Raw genomic sequence first — 19571 nt, 5'->3', positions numbered from 1 at the left:
AGGGAGAGTAATTTTTGATTTGGACCGGCATTGTATCTTTAACCGGTCAAGTGATTTTTGTCCCAGAATGGCCAAAGGGGGAATTTGTTAGTTTGTAATTGGCCACATTCTGTTGGACAGAATCACTTCATTGTAATGATGCTGTTTAACAGGGATTCCGCTATTCAGAAGAGCTTCCAGAAGATTTGGCACAGTTTACAAGTCAAAAAATTCGGTTCCCTGCCAGCCGTCCAGACGACGTGTCATCCCGTCCGAACGCCAGACAGATCAGTATCATCCATCCGGGCTCTCCACTGTATCGAGAAGCTTCTATCCAGCTTGCATTCGTCCGGACGTTTCAGCAGCACGGCCGGACGCCTCTCAGTACTTGATCAGTTTCAGATTTCTTTCCAAGTTCCAAGAAAGGGAAGATCAATCAACTAACCGGACGATGTGGTATCCCGTCCGGACGTGTGTCTCTTTAAGGCAGGAATCACAATTCAAATATCACCATCCGGACGTCTGACAGCCTTGGTCCAGACGCGCGTGCATCAAATAAGGAAATTGCCTATTCGACTTCAATCCTCCGAACGCCTGCCCCTCATGGTCCGGACACGCACATTGCAGATATGGAAATTGCGTGTTGAAGAATTTCTGTCCGGACGTTCATCCCCCATGGTCCGAACGCTCGAAGCCTTATAAGGAAATTACTTGCAGCAGACGTGCGACCGTCCGGACGATGTGCCATCCCGTCCGGACGAGGCTTTTAAACAAGAAAGATTTCCCCGCGAAACTTTCAGAAAATCTTGTCGCACAGTTGTCAGTCCAGACGACCCATGTCCACCGTCCGGACGGCGCCCAGGTATATTTTGCCTGATGCTCATTTGAGCCCCCAGCCTATAAATAAAGGCCTCTGGGCATTGAGAAGTGCAAAAATTCGGTATTGAATTCCACAACCTGCTCAGAGATGTGATATTTCATCTGAAGCCCATTCAAGTGTGATGTTGCTGTGCTACATCTGAAGTCTATCTTAGAAGTCGGCTCTAAGGTAAATGATTCCATTGAAGACCCCTTCAGGTAGGAGACCTGGTTGGGAAGCGTTCGTGTTGGGTTACAGGTCAGAGATCAAGATACGACCACTGCATCGGGTATATGTGAGTGTTACTGTCCTGTATCTAGCTTTGTCTTCTGAATAGTGGAATTCCTGGGTTTGGCTCCCCCGGAGTGGTTTTTCTCTTAATTGAGTTTCCACTTCGTCAACAAAAATCTTTGTGTCTTTTACTTTCCGCTGTGCTTATGTTTGTTGACACTTTACACACACACTTGTATTTTATTTAGAAGTCAATTTCAATTTTCAGAGGGCTTTATCATTAGAGAGTCGCGCGCTAGTTTGTGTAATAGTAATTTCTTCTATTTCTTCTGGTTTAATCCAACCAGTTTCAACAATTTTTCAGACGTCAATAGATTTTAAAAAGAAGCGTATGCGGGCTTTCCAATAGCCATAGTTCGACCCATCAAATGGCGAAAATGAATTAAGATTTTGAGACATTTATAAAAATAAACTGAACAGAAGTCAAGAGATTACACTCAAGAAATAAATCTAAAACAGAGTGTACCAAGCTCTGATACCAATTGAAAATAAATATTTACTTCTAACAACCAAGTGTGCGTGTTTATGTGCAAAAAAAATATCTTTAAATGCAGAAAATAAAAAGACAAGATATTTGTTGACGAAGTGAAAACTCTGTGAAGAGAAAAACCACTCCGGGGTAGCCAAACCCAGGAACTCCACTATCCAAAAACAAAGCAAGTTACAAAGCACTCGTACTAACAAAACCTATTGCAGTAGTCATACCCTTTAACTACAACACGAAGCCTATCGTGACCGCTTCCCAACCAAGTCTCCTACATGAAGGGGTCTTTGATGGATTCTTTTACCTTAGGGCCGACCCCTAAGATAGACTTCACACGAACTGTTGAACACACACTGGCAACGGCTAGAGAGCTAACGAATCTTCGATTTTCCCTAAACACCCTCTCTAAGCACTATGGAATCCGTTACAGAATTCATACAATTTACAAGCCTAAAGCCTTCTATTTATAGGCTTACAGAAAACTTAAATTTGCTAAAATTTGAACTCTAGCTATCAAGCATCCGGACGGAAGTTAGCCTCGTCCGGACGGTCTTCTGCGACAGCCTTCCAAAATAAAGCAATTCTTTCCATAACAGGTATACGTCCGGACGGCTTGGCCGAGCGTCTGGACAGTCTTCGCTATAACTTCTTTCTGCGTTTGAACGGAAGTCCGGAATATTCTGAAATACTAGACAGTGTTTGGACGTGTTGCCACGTCGTCCAGACGTCTTACAGAAACTTCCCAAACAATGTCGACTTTTGAAATCCAACTTCGTGTATATTGGTTTGTAAATGACCACATTCTGTTGAACAAAATCATTTCATTGTAATGATGCTGTAAACAGGGATTCCACTATTCAGAGCACTCTTAGAAGACTCTGCACTGTGTGAAAGATTGAAGATTTCGGTTCCTTGTCAGCAGTCCGGACGACTGTGCCGTCCCGTCCGGACATCCATCGGTCCATTGTTTCATCGGTCCGGACGACGTGCCTTACCTTCCGGACGCCAATCAGACCAAGCATTATCCGTCCGGACGACGTGCCATACCGTCCGGACTCCCGACAGCCCCAGCATTATCTGTCCGAACGAAGTATATTTCCGTCCGGACCTTCAATGTGTCGAGAAGATTCTGTACCAGCTTGCATCCGTCCGGACGTCTTAGCAGCCCGTCCGGATGCCTCTCAGTACTCGACCAACTTCAAATTCTTTCCAAGTTCAAATATGGAAAAACTGACTCAACCGTCCGGACGATGTGGTATCCCGTCAGGATGCGCGTCTCCATAAGGCAAGAATCGCAATTCAAATATCATCGTCCGGATGTCAGTCAGCCTTGGTCCGGACACGCGTACAGCTAATATGGAAATTGCCGATTTGACTTCAACCGTTCGGACGACTGCCTATCATGATTCGGACGCACGAAGCCTTATATGGAAATTACTTGCAGCGGACGTGCGACCGTTCGGACGGCAGTGTCTCACCGTCTGGACGAGGCTCTCAAACAGGAAAGATTTCTAGCGAAATTCTTGGAAAATCCTATCGCACTGTTGTCTCTAGACGGCCCAAGTTCACCGTCCGGACGGCGTCTGTAGATATTACAGCAGTCGCCCATTCTGCACCTCAGCCCATAAATAGAGGCCCCTAGGCATTGAGAACTGCAAGAATTCGGTATTGAATTTCACAACTGCTTAGAGACGTTATTTTTCCTCTAAAGCCATTGCAAGTGTGTTGTTGTTGCACTACATTTGAAGTCTATCTTAGGGGTTGGCCCTAAGGTAAAGCATTCCATTGAAGACCCCTTCAAGTAGGAGACCTGGTTGGGAAGCGTTCGTGTTGGGTTACACGTTAGAGAGCAAGATATGACCATTGAATCGGGTATATGTGAGTGTTACTATCTTGTATCTAGCTTTGTCTTCTGAATAGTAGATATCCTAGGTTTGGCTGCCCAGGAGTGGTTTTTCTCTTAATTGAGTTTCCATTTTGTTAACAGAAATCCTTGTTTGATTTATTTTTTGCTGTGCTTATTTTTGTTAACACTTGTGCACACACTTGCTATTTACTTTTAGAAGTCAATTTCAATTTTCAATTGGTATCAAAGCAGGTACACTCTGTTTAGGATTTATTTCCTGAGTGTGATCCTCATCTCTTTGTAACTTCTATTTTTTGATTACACCTTTTATCATGAATTCTTCTCAGTTATCTAATGAGGATTCTGATATTAAGCTCTTTAAGGTTTTTAATAAATTAAAGAATGCTCAACATTCTAAAATTTCACATAAAGAGCTTAAAAAGGTGAAGCAAGAAAAAGAGTCATTAATTATGCAATTGTCTGAATCACATGCTTTGATTGACTCTTTGAGATCTGAAAATACCATGTTGTTTAACATTATTAATACACTTGAGAATAAATTAAAAGAATCTGATGATCTCTTGAAAAAATTCTCAAGTGATAATTTGAAGAGTATGCTTTGCATTCATTCAGATATTTCTAACAAGCTTGCTTCAATTGTTAATGATATGAGTACTTCTACTTCACATGCTTCTGATTCTGAAATAGATTCTATTGATATTAAGCCTGTGATAGTAGATATAGCTTGTTTAGAAAATTCTTCCTTAACTAATCATGTGATGCCCAAGCCCAAGGAATTAGGAACTCGAGGTAAGTTTGTTCCTACTTGTCATAATTGTGAGAAAATTGGTCATATTAGGCCAAACTATTATTTGTTGAAATCTCACAGGCCTTGGATTAAGTAGGATGCTATGAGGAAAGTGAAGTTGATGATTCTTCCTCAGCAAAATATGTCCCTCCACATAGGAGACATATAAAAGGCAAGGCCAATGTTATTTGTAAGAATGCTAACCATAATTTTGCAGAGAATGTCAAGATGCATTCAAACAAAAGAAGCTTGCCCACCTGTCATCACTACGGCATCATCGGTCACATCCGATCCAAATGTCCACAGCTCCAAGCTCAAAAGCTGAAGAAGCTGCCAACAAGAGCTACATCGGGGAGCACTCTACCTCCTACAGTTCTTCAGGCTTCATGGCATCATAAGAAGTTTGTTCCTGCCCATCAGAGTGGTAAAACAAAGAAAAACAAATTAAGGCGCTATAAGAGAAAGCCGCAGAAGCCCAATGGCAGCCATGGCTAAGAAGGATTGCTAAGCCTAATGCAAGGTATGCTAAGGAGAATGGACAACATGGACAAGACCTGCAAGTTACCACCTCAGGTCAAGCAGGTATGGGTCAAGAGTGATGAGACCATTCACCCCATGAGGGGGAATGAACGCACGTAGTAAGAGAAGGTGTTCATGCCTAGGATTCGGTTCCTAATCCTAAGGCATCAGGTTTGATTGCTTGCACTTTCACTTGTTATATTTGTGTTCTTACTATGCAATCTAGGAACCAGTTTGTTGTGCCCCTTATTCTCTTGAGAGAGCATTGCAGGTACTTGTTGGGGCAGACAAAAAAAGCAGGTCGAGCTACTGCTTTTCTATATTGGCATTATCAGGTTTGATCTTGCCTTGCATATGATGTCATTTCCATATTGCATTTGTTTTAATAAAAAAAAATGGGGAGAATTTGTAGGATATTTTTTTCTCTTGGCATATCAGATAATTGCATGTCTTTTCTCCTGATATCTCAATTCTTTAGGTATTAATTTACTTTGCTTAGATATAATTGAGAGTTTCTGATTATAATTTGCCAAGTGTTTGCTGTATATGCAAAAATTGGATAGCTTCTTTTCTCAGGCAATGAAAAATGTGCACTATCCACGACTCCCCTAAAGGTACATCTTTCCTTCTTTGACTTTTTGTTTCTAGAAATTCTAGATAAGAGAAGAGGTTTTTGATAAGATGGCCAAATTGACCACATGCTAGTTGAACCTAGAACCTAAAAACTCTGGCATTCCCTTTAGATTGCAGCACCATAAGAATCAAGTAGTTAATCATATGAATTCTGTGCTTTAAATTGTATAGTCACTACTTATGTGCTAAATTTGCCATATGCCTTGCCCTCTACGTGCAAGTAAAATTTTTACCTTGTCCTTCATGGTACAAGTAAAACAATCAGGTGCTGCATCTCAGGAGGAGTGTATCAGATGAGGGTGGCTAGACCCTAGTAAGTTATAAGGTTTGACCTTTTACTAAAATTTTACTGATTTTCTCTCTTGTCTAGAAAATCGAGTTGCCATTTGTCATGTCATTGAAAGTCATACCTTGTGGGTTAAGTCTTCACACACACATGCATTGCATGAGTTGAGTTGTCTATTTGAATTTTCTATGTCCAGGAAAATATTTCTGCTAATTAAAATCTCAACTCTCTTTTATATCTTTGCTTAGTTGTGAGATGCTCTCTGATTGTGTTATTAGTGGATTATACATGCGTGTTCTAAAACGGACTTGAGAAAAATTAAGTTCTGCAAATTTTTCTTCAATTTTCTATCTTTCAGTGTGAAGCATCTGGACGGACCTATTCTTACGTCCGGACGAGCGCAGTCTTGCCGTTCACTGTCCTAGCAGTAGCCGTTTAGATGGTTAAGTGACTCATCCGGACAGGATCTCTACAGGTTTAAGACTTGTGTCTCTTTCTCTGCCATACACACATCTTTGCATTTTTATTGATTTATCATGGCATCTTGTGTGTTTTGCTCATGGATTTCTCCCGAGATTTTGGCATTTTTTGCACATCTCTTTTCATCCCATGATCTTCATTGTGTCTTCCATTATTCTTTTAAGTCTTTGTGCTTTTAGAATATTGGAATATTTGTTGGGATATTTTCTTGAGATAATGTGCATGAAAATCCTTCTCTGTCTATGTCTTGGGCTGATCATGATATATTTATGCCTTATGAGTAGCTACATTACTTATATTTCTCTTTGGCATCCATTTGACAGCCGTGTTAAATACCACATTATTTTTGGAACTAATAGGATCTAATGGTATTTCTAGAGATATTTCTGGTTGGTTTTGATTCAGGAATATGATATCCAGCGGCTCCTAGCACAATGTTTGACAGATCCTTTGGAAAACTGACTGTTGTTGAAGTTGGATGTTCAAATTCCAAAGGTCTCAGGATTAAGATGGGCTTTTCCCCCCAGCTCATGCAGAGCCTTCTGTAGCATTCCCTCATATCTGCATCAGTCAGAGGTTCAGTGGTGAATCTCCTCAGTTATCTTGCAGACCAGTTGCTTAGAGGATGTCAATCTGCGGATAACCAGGTTCAGGCTTTTGCAAAATCAAGAGATTGAAGATCTTTCAGTCCATGGTTCCCGGCTTTCTGGGCTAGAAGCCGAAGTAGTACAAATCCAGCCTTTTATATGGATTTCTCTTCATTACTTGATTTCAGTGGATCAGTAGGATTTGATACTTGAATGATTTATGTTCCTCTCTTTTGGGCCACTTCCAGACTTTTCTCTATTTTCCTATTATTTTGGATTTTAGAATGTTTTTGTTTGTGGATATTATTACTCTGTTTACCCTTGTCCTTCTGAGACATTTATGGGGAGTTTTTTTTCGTTACTCTATTTTAGCCTTTGTCCCTTTGTGATAAAAAGGGGGAGTAATTTTTGGTTTGTAATTGGCCACATTTTGTTGGACAAAATCACTTCATTGTAATGATGCTGTAAACAGGGATTCCATTATTCAGAGTACTCTCAGAAGACTTTGCACTGCATGATAGATCGAAGATTTCGGTTCCCTGTCAGCCGTCCGGACAACCTTGCCATCCCGTCCGGACATCCATATGTCCACTGTTCCATCCGTCCGAACGACGTGCCTTACCGTCCGGATGCCAGTCAGACCAAGCATCATCTGTCCGGACGATGTGCCATACCGTTCGGACTCCCGACAGCCCGAGCATCATCCGTTCGGATGACGTATATTTCCGTCTGGACATTCACTGTGTTGAGTAGATTCTGTACCAGCTTGCATCCGTCCAGACGTCTCAGCAACTCGTCCAGACGTCTCAGCAGCTCGTCCAGACGCCTTTCAGTATTCGACCAGCTTCAGATTCTTTCCAAGTTCAAATATGGAAAAATTGACTCAACCGTCCGGACGATGTGGCATCCCGTCCGGACGCGCGTCTCCTTAAGGCAAGAATCGCAATTCAAATATCATCCTTCGGACGTCAATCAGCCTTGGTCCAGACGCACGTGCAGCTAATATGGAAATTGCCGATTCGACTTCAACCGTTCGGACAACTGCCTATCATGGTCCGGACGCGCACATAGCAGATATGGAAATTGCGTGTTGAAGTTCAGCCGTCCGGACGTTCATCGCCCATGGTCCGGACGCAAGAAGCCTTATATGAAAATTACCTGCAGCGGACGCGCAACTGTCCGGACGATAGTGTCTCACTGTCCGAACACAGCTCTCAAACAGGAAAGATTTTCAGCAAAATTATTGGAAAATCCTATCGCACTGTTGTCCGTCCAGACGACCCAGGTTCACCGTCTGAGTGGCGTCTGTACATATTATAGCAGTTTCCCATTCTGTACCTCAGCCTATAAATAGAGGCCCCTGGGCATTGAGAACTGCAAGAATTCGGTATTGAATTCCACAACTGTTCAGAGACGTTATTTTTCCTCTGAAGCCATTGCAAGTGTGTTATTGCTACGCTACATCTGAAGTCTATCTTAGGGGTTGGCCCTAAGGTAAAGAATTTTATTGAAGACCTTTTCAGGTAGGAGACCTAGTTGGGAAGCGTTCGTGTTGGGTTACACGTTAGAGAGCAAGGTACGACCATTGCATCGGGTATATGTGCGTGTTACTATCTTGTATCTAGCTTTGTCTTCTGTATAGTGGATATCCTGGGTTTGGCTGCCCTCGAGTGGTTTTTCTCTTAATTGAGACACTTCGTTAACAAAAATCCTCGTGTCATTTATTTTCCGCTGTGCTTATTTTTGTTAACACTTGTGCACACACTTGCTATTTACTTTTAGAAGTCAATTTCAATTTTCAGTGTAGAAATTGGAAAAGCTTGACCTAGTGTCCTGACGGCGTTGCTCTGAGGTTCGGACGTCTTCAACGTAGTCTGCTAGACACTACGGGGTGTTTGGATGCCTTCAAAGGCTCGTCCGGACGGTTGTACAGGAACTGACTTTTTTGTCTTGGATTTTTTAAGGAATCTTCATGGACATCTTCTAGAAACTTGTGATCAGTAACATATTTTGAAATGAGAACTGTCCGAATATATGAAGACTCTGAAATAAGAATCGATTATCCTGTTAATATGTAACTATTACATAAAGTGTTTTTGTCATTTAGAATGTCGCCAACATAAAATACTAACACTCATGTTAAGGAAAAGACTAATAAATGCAATCATGCCCAATAGTTAAAGCATGAGAATAAGGTGACAAGAAATGATATGACAATCAAGATACCTATTTCTTCTACAATAAGAAAAATTAAGGGTATATAAAGAAAGATTGCATGAAGTATGAGAAATGACTTGATCAAATAAATATAATCTTATATATCTAGTGTGTTGTGAATTGACTCATGTAAATATGTTTTAGATTGGTTATGGTTTAACAATCCATGCTGTCAACACAAATACATAGTTTTCTTAAAATAAATAACACGTGTTTACAATTGGAGGTTGTTGGGTCCTATATATCAATTTCAAAGATTCAGTTATGCTTTGGACCATAATAATGTTTTATATATTCCAAAATTTTGCAAGAAAAATTTAATTTCCTATTTCAGTTTGTTGAATCAAATTTCAATATTATTTTAAGTTTGAATTTTTTTTGGTTGGAATATTAGTTGATGGCATATTTACAATTGATCTATATCCCAATTTTGAAACAAATTAATTGTTTATTCCTGCATATTGATGTTGACATAAAGTGGAGTCTTGTGAATGAAAAACGCTCGTACTATGGCACTGGAGATTGAAATATATCTCCGTAAAGAAAATAAAAAGGTCAGTAAATGATAATTTACTTTGGTACTTTTGTGGATTGCATATGGGAAAGCATACCAATAAGACCAATAAAGGTGCTGACGAGAGTTGTTTTGAAATACTTGAGATCATGCATGCTGATAGGTGTTGACATTTTCATACTTATTGCCTAAATAGCCAAAGATATTTTTATCTCTTTTAGTGATGACCATATAAGATTTATGTATTTCTATCTTCTAAATAATAAAGCTGAGGTATTGAATGCTTCCAATACCTATAAGATAGAAGAAGAGAAACAACAGGAAAAGAAAATGAAGATCATAAGATCTGATATAGGCAAAGAGTATTATGGTAGGTACACACAAAAGGGAAATGATTAGTACAACTAATATGTTATTAACCATATGGAGTTAAGCCTTGAAAACTGTTATGTATATGTTAAACATGATTCTATCTAAGGTTGTCCTTAAGACAACTTTTAAATTATGAAATTGATGAAAACCGAGTTTAAATCATTTACACAGATAGGGTTGCCTTGCTATAGTGAGGATTTACCATCCTCACCTAAGAAAATTAGATTCAAGGACAACCAACGAATCTTTTGTAGGTTATGCAATAAACTCCAAAGGGTTTTTTGAGGCTTTATTATCCTTCATATAATCCTAGAGTTGTTGATTGCATAATTTCTAGAGGATGTTGAACTTAGTGGAAGTGCTTATCCTTAAAGGTTTTAGTTAGAGGAAGAAAGAGAGTTGACTGAAGCTCCTTCATATAAAGGATGTTTGATCGTACTTATGGAAAGTCAAATTGATTACCCTAAGCTACAATTAGTTTTAGAATTGGGAACTCATGAAGAACAGGTTTAGTATGAATCTACTCACACTTTGCAAAATACAAAGGAAGTAGAATTAAGAAGATCCTGTAGAATAAGGAGATCAACAATCTTTAGTGATTATGTTGTATATCTCAAGAGTCTGATTTTGATGTTAGATCTAAAGATGATCCAAAAATGTTTTCACAAGCCATGAGTGAAGATAATTCCATATTGTGGTTCAATGCTATGAAAGAAGTATGGAATCCATGGCTAAAAATCAAGTATAGGATCTTGTTGACTTACCAATGGAAGTAGTAGCCATAGGCTGCAAATGGGTTCATAAAACCAAAATGGATCCTTTCGGTAATGTTGAACGATATAAAACTAGACTTGTAGCAAAAAATTTTACTCAAAAGGAAGGCATTGATTATCATGAAATCTTCTCTTCAATATCAAAGAAGGATTCATAAGCATAGCATTAGTAGCTCATTTTGACCTAGAGCTACATCAAAAGTATGTGAAAACAGCTTTCCTGAATGGGATCTTGAAGATAAGGTTTACATGAGACAGCCTAAAGGTTTTATAAATAACAGTTAGAATGCTTGCAAATTAAAGAAACTATTTATGGGCGGAGACAGATCTCCTGTTGGTGGTATACTTTTTACAAGGTTATTACTTCATTGTTTATTGAAAACCTTGTTAATTAGTATATATACCTTAAGGTCAGTGAGAGTAAAGTAATATTTCTAGTCCTATATGTAGATATTATTTTCCCGTTGGTGGTATACTTTCTAGTCCTATTTCTAGCCCTCACCACATGCTGGCTAAGATTGTTCAACACAACCTATCGCCTGTTGTCAGGCCCAGTGACATGATTTTGAATAGCCCAGTTCGTCTATGCTATCCATCTTTGCATGCCCTTCTGCTTGTGCAAGCATATTTTGGGCATTGTTCTAGAGGCCTGTGATGAGGGCAATACCGGTCTTCCATTCGGTTGCCTGCTCACACAAATTATTCTATAGTCAAGCATTAGTATTGCTACTGAGCTGAAGATGAAGATCCAGGATCCTATCAGCAAGCAGACTTTGATGAAATCCAAGGCTCAGCTGCGGCGCGATGAGAAAGATGATGATATGCCCCTGCCTATTGCCATTCCTGCCGGCATTCCAGATGTGGCTTCCTCTTCTTAGACTATCCCACCATATCTCAGCCGGAAGTCAGTTATTCTTAGATCATGGAGGCATTGGCCGCTATTCCGGAGGGCATGAGTTCCATGCAATTCTCTATGTCATCCATGAAGTAGTCCATCTCTACCATGTAGCAGGAGGTTTACTCCATTAACCTTCGTGTAGAACAGAACCAACTGGACCTCCGGGAGTGCCTCAAGTTTCATCATCCTCCCAGCAGTAACGATGACGATGATGCGCCGATGGCCGAGGCTACTTGAGCTTATTTTGTTTTGTTGTTGTTTTACTCTTTTGAGACATTTGTTTTATATTTTGCTACTCTTGTTAAACTTGTGGATTATATTACTCTGTTTACCCAGGTCCTTTTGAGACTTTTAGGGGGAGTAATTTTTAATGCAGTTGGTTCTTATTACTCTATTTTACCTTTTGTCCCTTTATGACACAAACGGGGAGTAATTTTTATTTGGACCTGGATTGTATTTTTGACCGGTCAAGTGATTTTTATCCTAGAATGGCCAAAGGGGGAGTTTGTTAGTTTGTAATTGGCCATATTGTGTTGAACAAAATCACTTCTTTGTAATGATGCTTTTTAACAGGGATTCTGCTATTCAGAGTTCTTCCAGAAAATTCTGCTCAGTTTACAAGTCAGAAAATTCGGTTCCCTGCCAGCCGTCTAGACGACGTGATATACCGTGCGGACGCTCAGCTATCCAAAGTACCATCCGTCTGGACGACGTGATATACCGTCCGGACGCCCAAATGTCCATAGTATCATCCGTCCGGACTCCGAGAACTTTCTGTCCGGACCATCCACTGTGTCGAGAAGCTTCAAACTGCTCCAGCTTGAATCTGTTCGGACGTTTCAGCAGCCCGTCCGGACGACACTTAGTGTTCGACCAAGCTTCAGGATTTCTTTCCAAAACAAAATATGAGAAGATTGCTGCTACCGTCCAGACGACGTGTATTCCAGTCCGGACGCGCTCATCCATAAGGCAAGTATCGCATTCAAAATCTAGACGTCCGGACGCCAGGCATCATGGTCCGGACCCGAGTACATCAGGTATGGAAATTGTGAGTATAAGATCAATCGTCCAAACGACCATCCTCCTGGTCTGGACGCGCGAAGCCTTTATATGAAAATTACCTGTAGCGGACTTGCGACCGTCCGGACGGCAGGGCAACACCGTCCGGAAGTGACCCAAAACAGGAAAGATTTTCAGTGAAATTTTTGAAATTTCGGTCGCACAGTTGTCTGTCTGAACGACGCCTAGTTTTATCAAGCCAGACGTTCATTTGAACCTCAGGCTATAAATAGAGGCCCCTGGGCTTGAGAATTGTAAGAATTCGGTAATGAATTCCTTTAGTGCTTAGAGAGCTATATTGTGAGATTATTGAGCTGAATTGATCTCTTTATAGCCGTTGCTGTGTGTGCTGTTGCTGCTCTTATTCTAAAGTCTATCTTAGGGGTTGGCCCAAAGGTAAAGGATTCCATTGAAGACCCCTTCAGGTAGGAGACCTGGTTGAAAGGCGTTCGTGTTGGGTTAAACGTTAGAGTGCAAGGTACGACCACTGCATCAGGTGTATGTGAATGCTACTACTTTGTAACTAGTCTCGTCTTCTGAATAGTGGATATCCTGGGTTTGACTGCCCCGGAGTGGTTTTTCTCATCTTGAGTTTCCACTTCGTTAACAAAAATTCTTGTGTTGTTTAAATTCCGCACTGTTATTATTTTGTTAACACTTTGTGCGTACACACACACACACTTTTTCTTATTAGAAGTCAATTTTATTTTTTCAATTGGTATGAGAGCTTGGTACACTCTGTTTAGATTCAATTCTTGAGTGTGATTATTTTGACTTGTATTTGTTAAAATGTCTCAAACTTTTAATACTGTGCCTGCCTTTGACGGTACGAACTATGGCTATTGGAAGGCTTGTATGCGATTCTTTTTAAAATCTATTGACTGTTGGAGTATTGTTGAAATTGGTTGGACTAAACCAGCAGATGCAGCACTCGATCTAGTCCCACAGAAAAATGCACGACTTTCAAATTGTAAAGCCCTCCATGCTTTATGTCAACCACTTTAACAGTCTGAATTTGCAAAAATTTCAAACTGTGAATCTGTTCAAGAATCGTAGCAAATCTTGGAAACAACATATGAAGGCACCAAACTTGTAAAATCTGCCAAACTTCAAATGTTGATTTCCATATTTGAAGATATTAAGATGTTGGAAGAAGAGACATTTGGAGAGTTTTACTCCAAGATGAGTGACCTGAGAAACTCTCAATGGTGAGTCTTGGAAAACCTGTCTTAAATGTAAAACTCATCCGAAAGATTCTAAGATCTTTGCCTGAGCGTTTCAGGATCAAGGTGACTACAATTGAAGAGAGCAAAGATCTGGAAGAACTGAAGATTGAAGAATTGGTGGGATCTCTTCAAACGTATGAGCTGTCCCTGCCCCCGGTCAAGAAGCTGAAGACCATTGCCCTGAAAGCTTCCAAGAAAAAGGTAGAAGCCTCATCTGAAGATGACTCTGAGGAGGAAGAAAAAGCTGTGGCTATGTTGGCCAAAAATTTCAGAAGACTAATGAGAGATGACAGATTCAAGAAGAAGTTCTCTGAAAAGATGAAGAAAGCTCCCAGAGAAGCTGAACCCGAGGAAGAAGAAAAGAAGGATCCCAGAGGTCCAAAATGTTTTGAGTGCTCAGGATTTGGACATATATGAGCTGATTGTGGGAACCTCAAGAAGGGCAAAGGGAAGGCATAAAATGTGACTTTTAGTGATGAGTCAGAAGAAGAAGAAGCTCCTGAGTCAAAAAGTTTCTAGCCTTTGTGGCTTTTCTTGTAGAAAATGAGTATTCTTATTACTAAGAGCACGGTGAAAATGGGGATGAACTCAAGGAGGCATACAAAAGTCTCTATGTAGAGTATGAAAAACTGAGGGAAGGTCGTAAGCAGCACCGTCATGATCTGAACAGTTTGCAAACTGAGAAGAGTTCATTGCTATGCAAAATACAAGAACTAGAAGAGATGCTACTAGAGACTCAGCTCCAATTAAAGAGAGTCACTGATGAAAAGTTGACTCACATGCTATCAATTTAGAAAAGCCCAACTGACAAGGCTGGTCTCGGGTATGTAGCTCCTCCCCCTGACACTCCCTCTACCTCCAGGACTATCTTTGTCAAGCCTGCAGTCCCAGATCCTCCCCCCACTGTTGAAGATAAAGGGAAGGACAAGCTTAATGGAGAAGTTTCGGGCACTCAGAATCCCCCTTCTATTAGAAGATCTCCTATTTGCCATCACTGCGGTCTTAGTGGGCATGTCCGACCCCAGTACTCCCTTCTTAAAGCACAAAAGCAAAGGCCAAGAAAGAAGTTGATAAGTCTTGAATTGTTTGATTCAAGACCCCTTAATTTACATTTGTTACGCCTAGTTTGTATTGTATATATAACATTTTGTTGTAGTTTTGTTTTATGTCTTATTTTCAGGTCTTAGTTGAAATCTAATTCAAAACACTTGAATTAGACCTAAAAATACATCAAGGGCGATTTGGTCATTTCTAGAGTTCAAAATTGCTCCTGCCAAGTGAAGAATCGGCTAAGGCAAATCGATCGATCTACTTTATAATCGATCGATAGAATCATCAATCGAAGAAAAATCAATCGTGCGACATGCGATCGATCGAGATAGGGCAACCATGAATGCGATTAAGCGAAGTGCGATCGATCGACTTTATAATCGATCGATCGAATTTGGATATTTTCGGAACAATCTGGAACAATGTTGACATATCACTCTTTTAGATATTTTTAGATATTTTTAGATATTTTTAGATATTTCTTAGATATTTTCTAGATATTTCTTAGATATTATTAGATATTTCCAAAATATCTTAGATATTTCAAAATATCTTATCTTATCCTATCCTATCTTATCTTATCCTATCCTATCCTATCCTATCCTATCCTATCCTATCTTATCCTATCTTTTATCTTATCTCTTCTTTAGATATTATTTTGTAAATCTCCTCCTCTATATATATGAGGCATGGGTGAGAGTAATAGGATGCATCTTTTGGGAGCTTCGATTGTCTCAGGTGTATCTTAGTTAATTTTAATGCTTTTCATTTCCTTTTGTAATCCGAATTCTCTTTGATTAATATAGTGTTCTTAGTTTATTTAAATCTTGTTTTCTTTACTGTTTTCCTTTAAATTTATGCTTAACTTAGATTCAATTCATGTCTAGCTAAATTAGTCCTTAGGGTTTGATCCAAGTCCTATCCAAAATCATGTAGTGTTCTTGATGTTCTTAGGATTTTCTTTAGATGTTTGATGATTGTTGAGGGCTAGAGGATATCAAAACCCATGCTAAAAGGTTTTGGTATCAAGATTCCAATCAAATTTATTCATGAAAAAGAGTTTAACTTGTCTATGAGTTTTTCTTGAAGTCTTGAGTAAAACCAACATTCTTGGAAACAAGAATGATGTCTTTTTCAATGGTGCTATTTGACATTGTAACGCCCCCAAACCGCTAAGGGTTAGGTTCGTCACTTTCTCTTTTAACAACTGCAAAGATTCGTAAGGTCTGCCAAATATCTTAACTAGTATGCTGATTTAAATAAATAAAAATAATAGTGATTTTAAAACTCAGAGTTTTTAATAAATGCGGAAACGGTCATTTAGAAAAATTTAATTATAAAAGATACAATAACTGAAAATTTTAGGGTAACATAAATGAAATGTCCTAATGCATTCCTAGATCCCATCCCGGCCACCTACGTCTCTCTGTTCATAACCTGAAAACAAAAACAAAATAAGGGGTGAGCACAAAAAAACATGCTCAGTAAGGAATCCTCAACCATAAAACAGTTGAGTTAAATTCTTTTGAAAATCTTCAAACAATTGTCAAAAACTTCTTTTAAATATCTCCAAAACATTTGTCAAAAACTCTCTTTTTATACACAAGATAATATATATATATATATTTGAAATAATCATTTCTCATAGTATGCCCAATACACTATTACGCCCTGTGTACGTAGGGTTGCGCGGTCGTTGCTGTTGACCTTGGGTGAGTAACGCGGTTTACCTGTGGCCACAGGCCCCACCCCCGTCAGCTAATTAATTGAAGTGCACTTAGACTGACATAGAGACAGATACCGCGGTCACTAAGCGAACCAGCGGGTGCGCTTCCATCTCGAGCTACGGTACCGAGCTAAATCTTGAAGGGTCTCGACGGGTCTAGGGCCCAAATAATAGTCTCCTCCACACACGTGCCCTTTTCAAAAATTTATATATATATATATATCTCATATAGTTTTCTCACAAAACTTTCTCATCCTTTACTAGTATATCCGGGCAACGTGTTTGGAGGGTTTTTTACTTAAAATCACGATTTCAATCAAAACCAACAAATCCTTTATATAATCAAAATAATTTTAATAATTTGAAATACTAAAGAATAACCTCTCGGTTAAAATAATAATTTATCAAAAATTTCAAAGTCCTTTAGAACCGTGGTTTTTCTCAAAATCATCATTTCCAAAAATATCATTAAAAATCAATTTAAAACAAATTCTTTATGTAAATAAAATAATTTGAAAATACCGAATCAAATCGAAGTTTTGAAAATAAAGGAATACTTAAAATAATATAATAATTTGAGAAGGGGTAGAGAATCCCTTACTTGGACTTTCCATAAGCATCGGGATCGAGCTTTTACCAAATACTACCTTGCACACACTTCAAGCCTTAAACCACACAAAACTACACAAATCCCACAATTTTCTCTCTTGGCCTTAGGTGTGTGTGTGAATGAAGCTTGATGGGTATTGTGTCCTCCATTTTGGGTTCTATTTATAAGAGAATGAATGGTTAGGATCAAGTAGACACATTTTGATCCAATGGATGGGAATTAACCTTACCTACCACAATGCACTCAAAAATGCACTCAAACTTACCTACCACAATGCACTCAAAAATGCACTCAAAAATGCACTCAAACTTACCTACCACAATGCACTCAAAAATGCACTCAAACTTACCTACCACAATGCACTCAAAAATGCACTCAAACTTACCTACCACAATGCACTCAACCTTACCTTAATATATTATTCTAACATTATTATTATTATTATTATTACTATTTAACCATTCTCATTGCTAGACCAATTTACTATGCCTAGTTTCTCACTCAAGGAAATTACTATTTTCTCAAAGGTGGGTTGGGTTTGTAGATAGCAATTGGAATGGGTTGGATTAAGTTCAAAGATGGCCCACTAATGAATAATGTGAATTTAACATGTGAAATGTGGGTTGGGTTTGTAGATAGCAATTGGAATGGGTTGGGTTAAGTCCAAAGATAGCCCATTAAAGAATAATGTGAATTTCCGTCCAGAACAGGGGTCCTATTTTTCACGGATGTTTTAGGGTACCAAATAAAGTCCAAAAATCATGAAATTTGGAGCGTAGCTAGAGGACTTCAAGACGAGCGTTCAGAATTTTGAATCGACCAAAACGGAGTTCGTTTGACCCTGTTTCCATTATTCCAAAGTTCAAGGTCTGTTTTGAGTTTTTATCAAATTGCAACTATAAACGTTTCTACAAACAAAAATACACATTTATTCTCTTTCCTTATTAAAATGTTTTAAAATTAATTTAAACCATTATAATATATGTCTTAAAATCTGGGGCGTTACAGACATGATGTTTGTTTTCTCATTAGAGTCACCTTATAGGGTATGCTAGGGAACACCAATCATTTCACCCCTTTGGTAGTCTAATTGTCTTTCAATTGTAGTTTAATTTTATGTGGAATGATTTGGTGTGAAACTAGATATCTTATCATTGTGGCCTAAATAGGGTTTTCATGTATTGTGTACACTTATTAGGATGTGTTATAGAGTAGTAAGCTAGGGCACATTAGTCACTCCACACCTTCGGTAGAGTAAAATGTTTTTCAATTATAGTTTAATCTTTACGTGGAGTTGATTAATGTAAATCTAGGTGCTTTATGATTACGTCTTAACGAAAGTATTTTCATGTCGAGGTCGTCGTAGTGGTTGACGCCCATTACGCGCTCATATCAAGCATGTTAGGAAGATCCATATAGACTTTAAGCATTGCATAGGTTGAGGATTGGATAGGATCAACACCCTAAGTTTTCTTTTAAGTTAATTTCATTTCCGTTTTCATTTCCTTCACTTTATCGTTGTAGCTTCAATTCTACAACTTTTGTTTTTACTTTTGTTGATTAAGTTAAATACGCTCCTTTTCATATCCCATTACGCAAAACATCCAATAATCTCTGTGGTTCGATCACCCTTACTATAGTACAATCGATACGTACTATTGCGAGTGGTAAACTTATAAATTTAAAATCCACGTAGCCGCTTGGCGCGCTACCAGAAGTGCACGGGCAAGCAAATCATGGCACTAGACCTCTGACCCAACATTAGACTCCATGGTATAAGGCTCTTTATCAAGCTCCATGGAATCAAGCACCAAGGTATCAGGCCCCTTAATATCAAGCTCCTTGGTCTCATGCACCACGATTCCAGGCATCTCAACATCAGCGACCTCAGCAGCGATTTTTACCTGCCAATCACAGTGGCAAATCCAAGCACTCTAAAAGGTCACAGAAGGTAGAAGATGATCAATACTACAAAGAGCCACCTAATTGGATGCAGTACATGATGGAGTGGATGGGTTAGTAGATAAAGTCCTGCCTGCAACCACCCACAGGAAGGCAGGCTTGGGTCAAGAAGAAGAATAGCATTCACCCCATAAGGGGGAATGGATGCACCTAGCAGGAGAAGGTGTTCATGCCTAGGATTTGGTTCCTAATCCTAAGGCATCAGGTTTGATTGTTTGACTCTTACTTGCTATATTTTGTGCTTACTATGCAATCTAGGAACCAGTGTTATTTTTGCTCCCTATTTCTCTTGAGAGAATATTGCAGGTACTATTTGGGGAAGACAAAAAAAGTAGGTCGAGTGACTGTTTTTCTATATTGGTAGCATCTAGCTTACACAGGTTTGATCATGC

This window comes from Alnus glutinosa, chromosome 10 (genome assembly GCF_958979055.1).
Source record: "Alnus glutinosa chromosome 10, dhAlnGlut1.1, whole genome shotgun sequence".
NCBI lineage: Eukaryota > Viridiplantae > Streptophyta > Magnoliopsida > Fagales > Betulaceae > Alnus > Alnus glutinosa.
The sequence above is the reverse complement of the archived record's forward strand: the minus strand, read 5'-3'. Positions refer to the sequence as shown.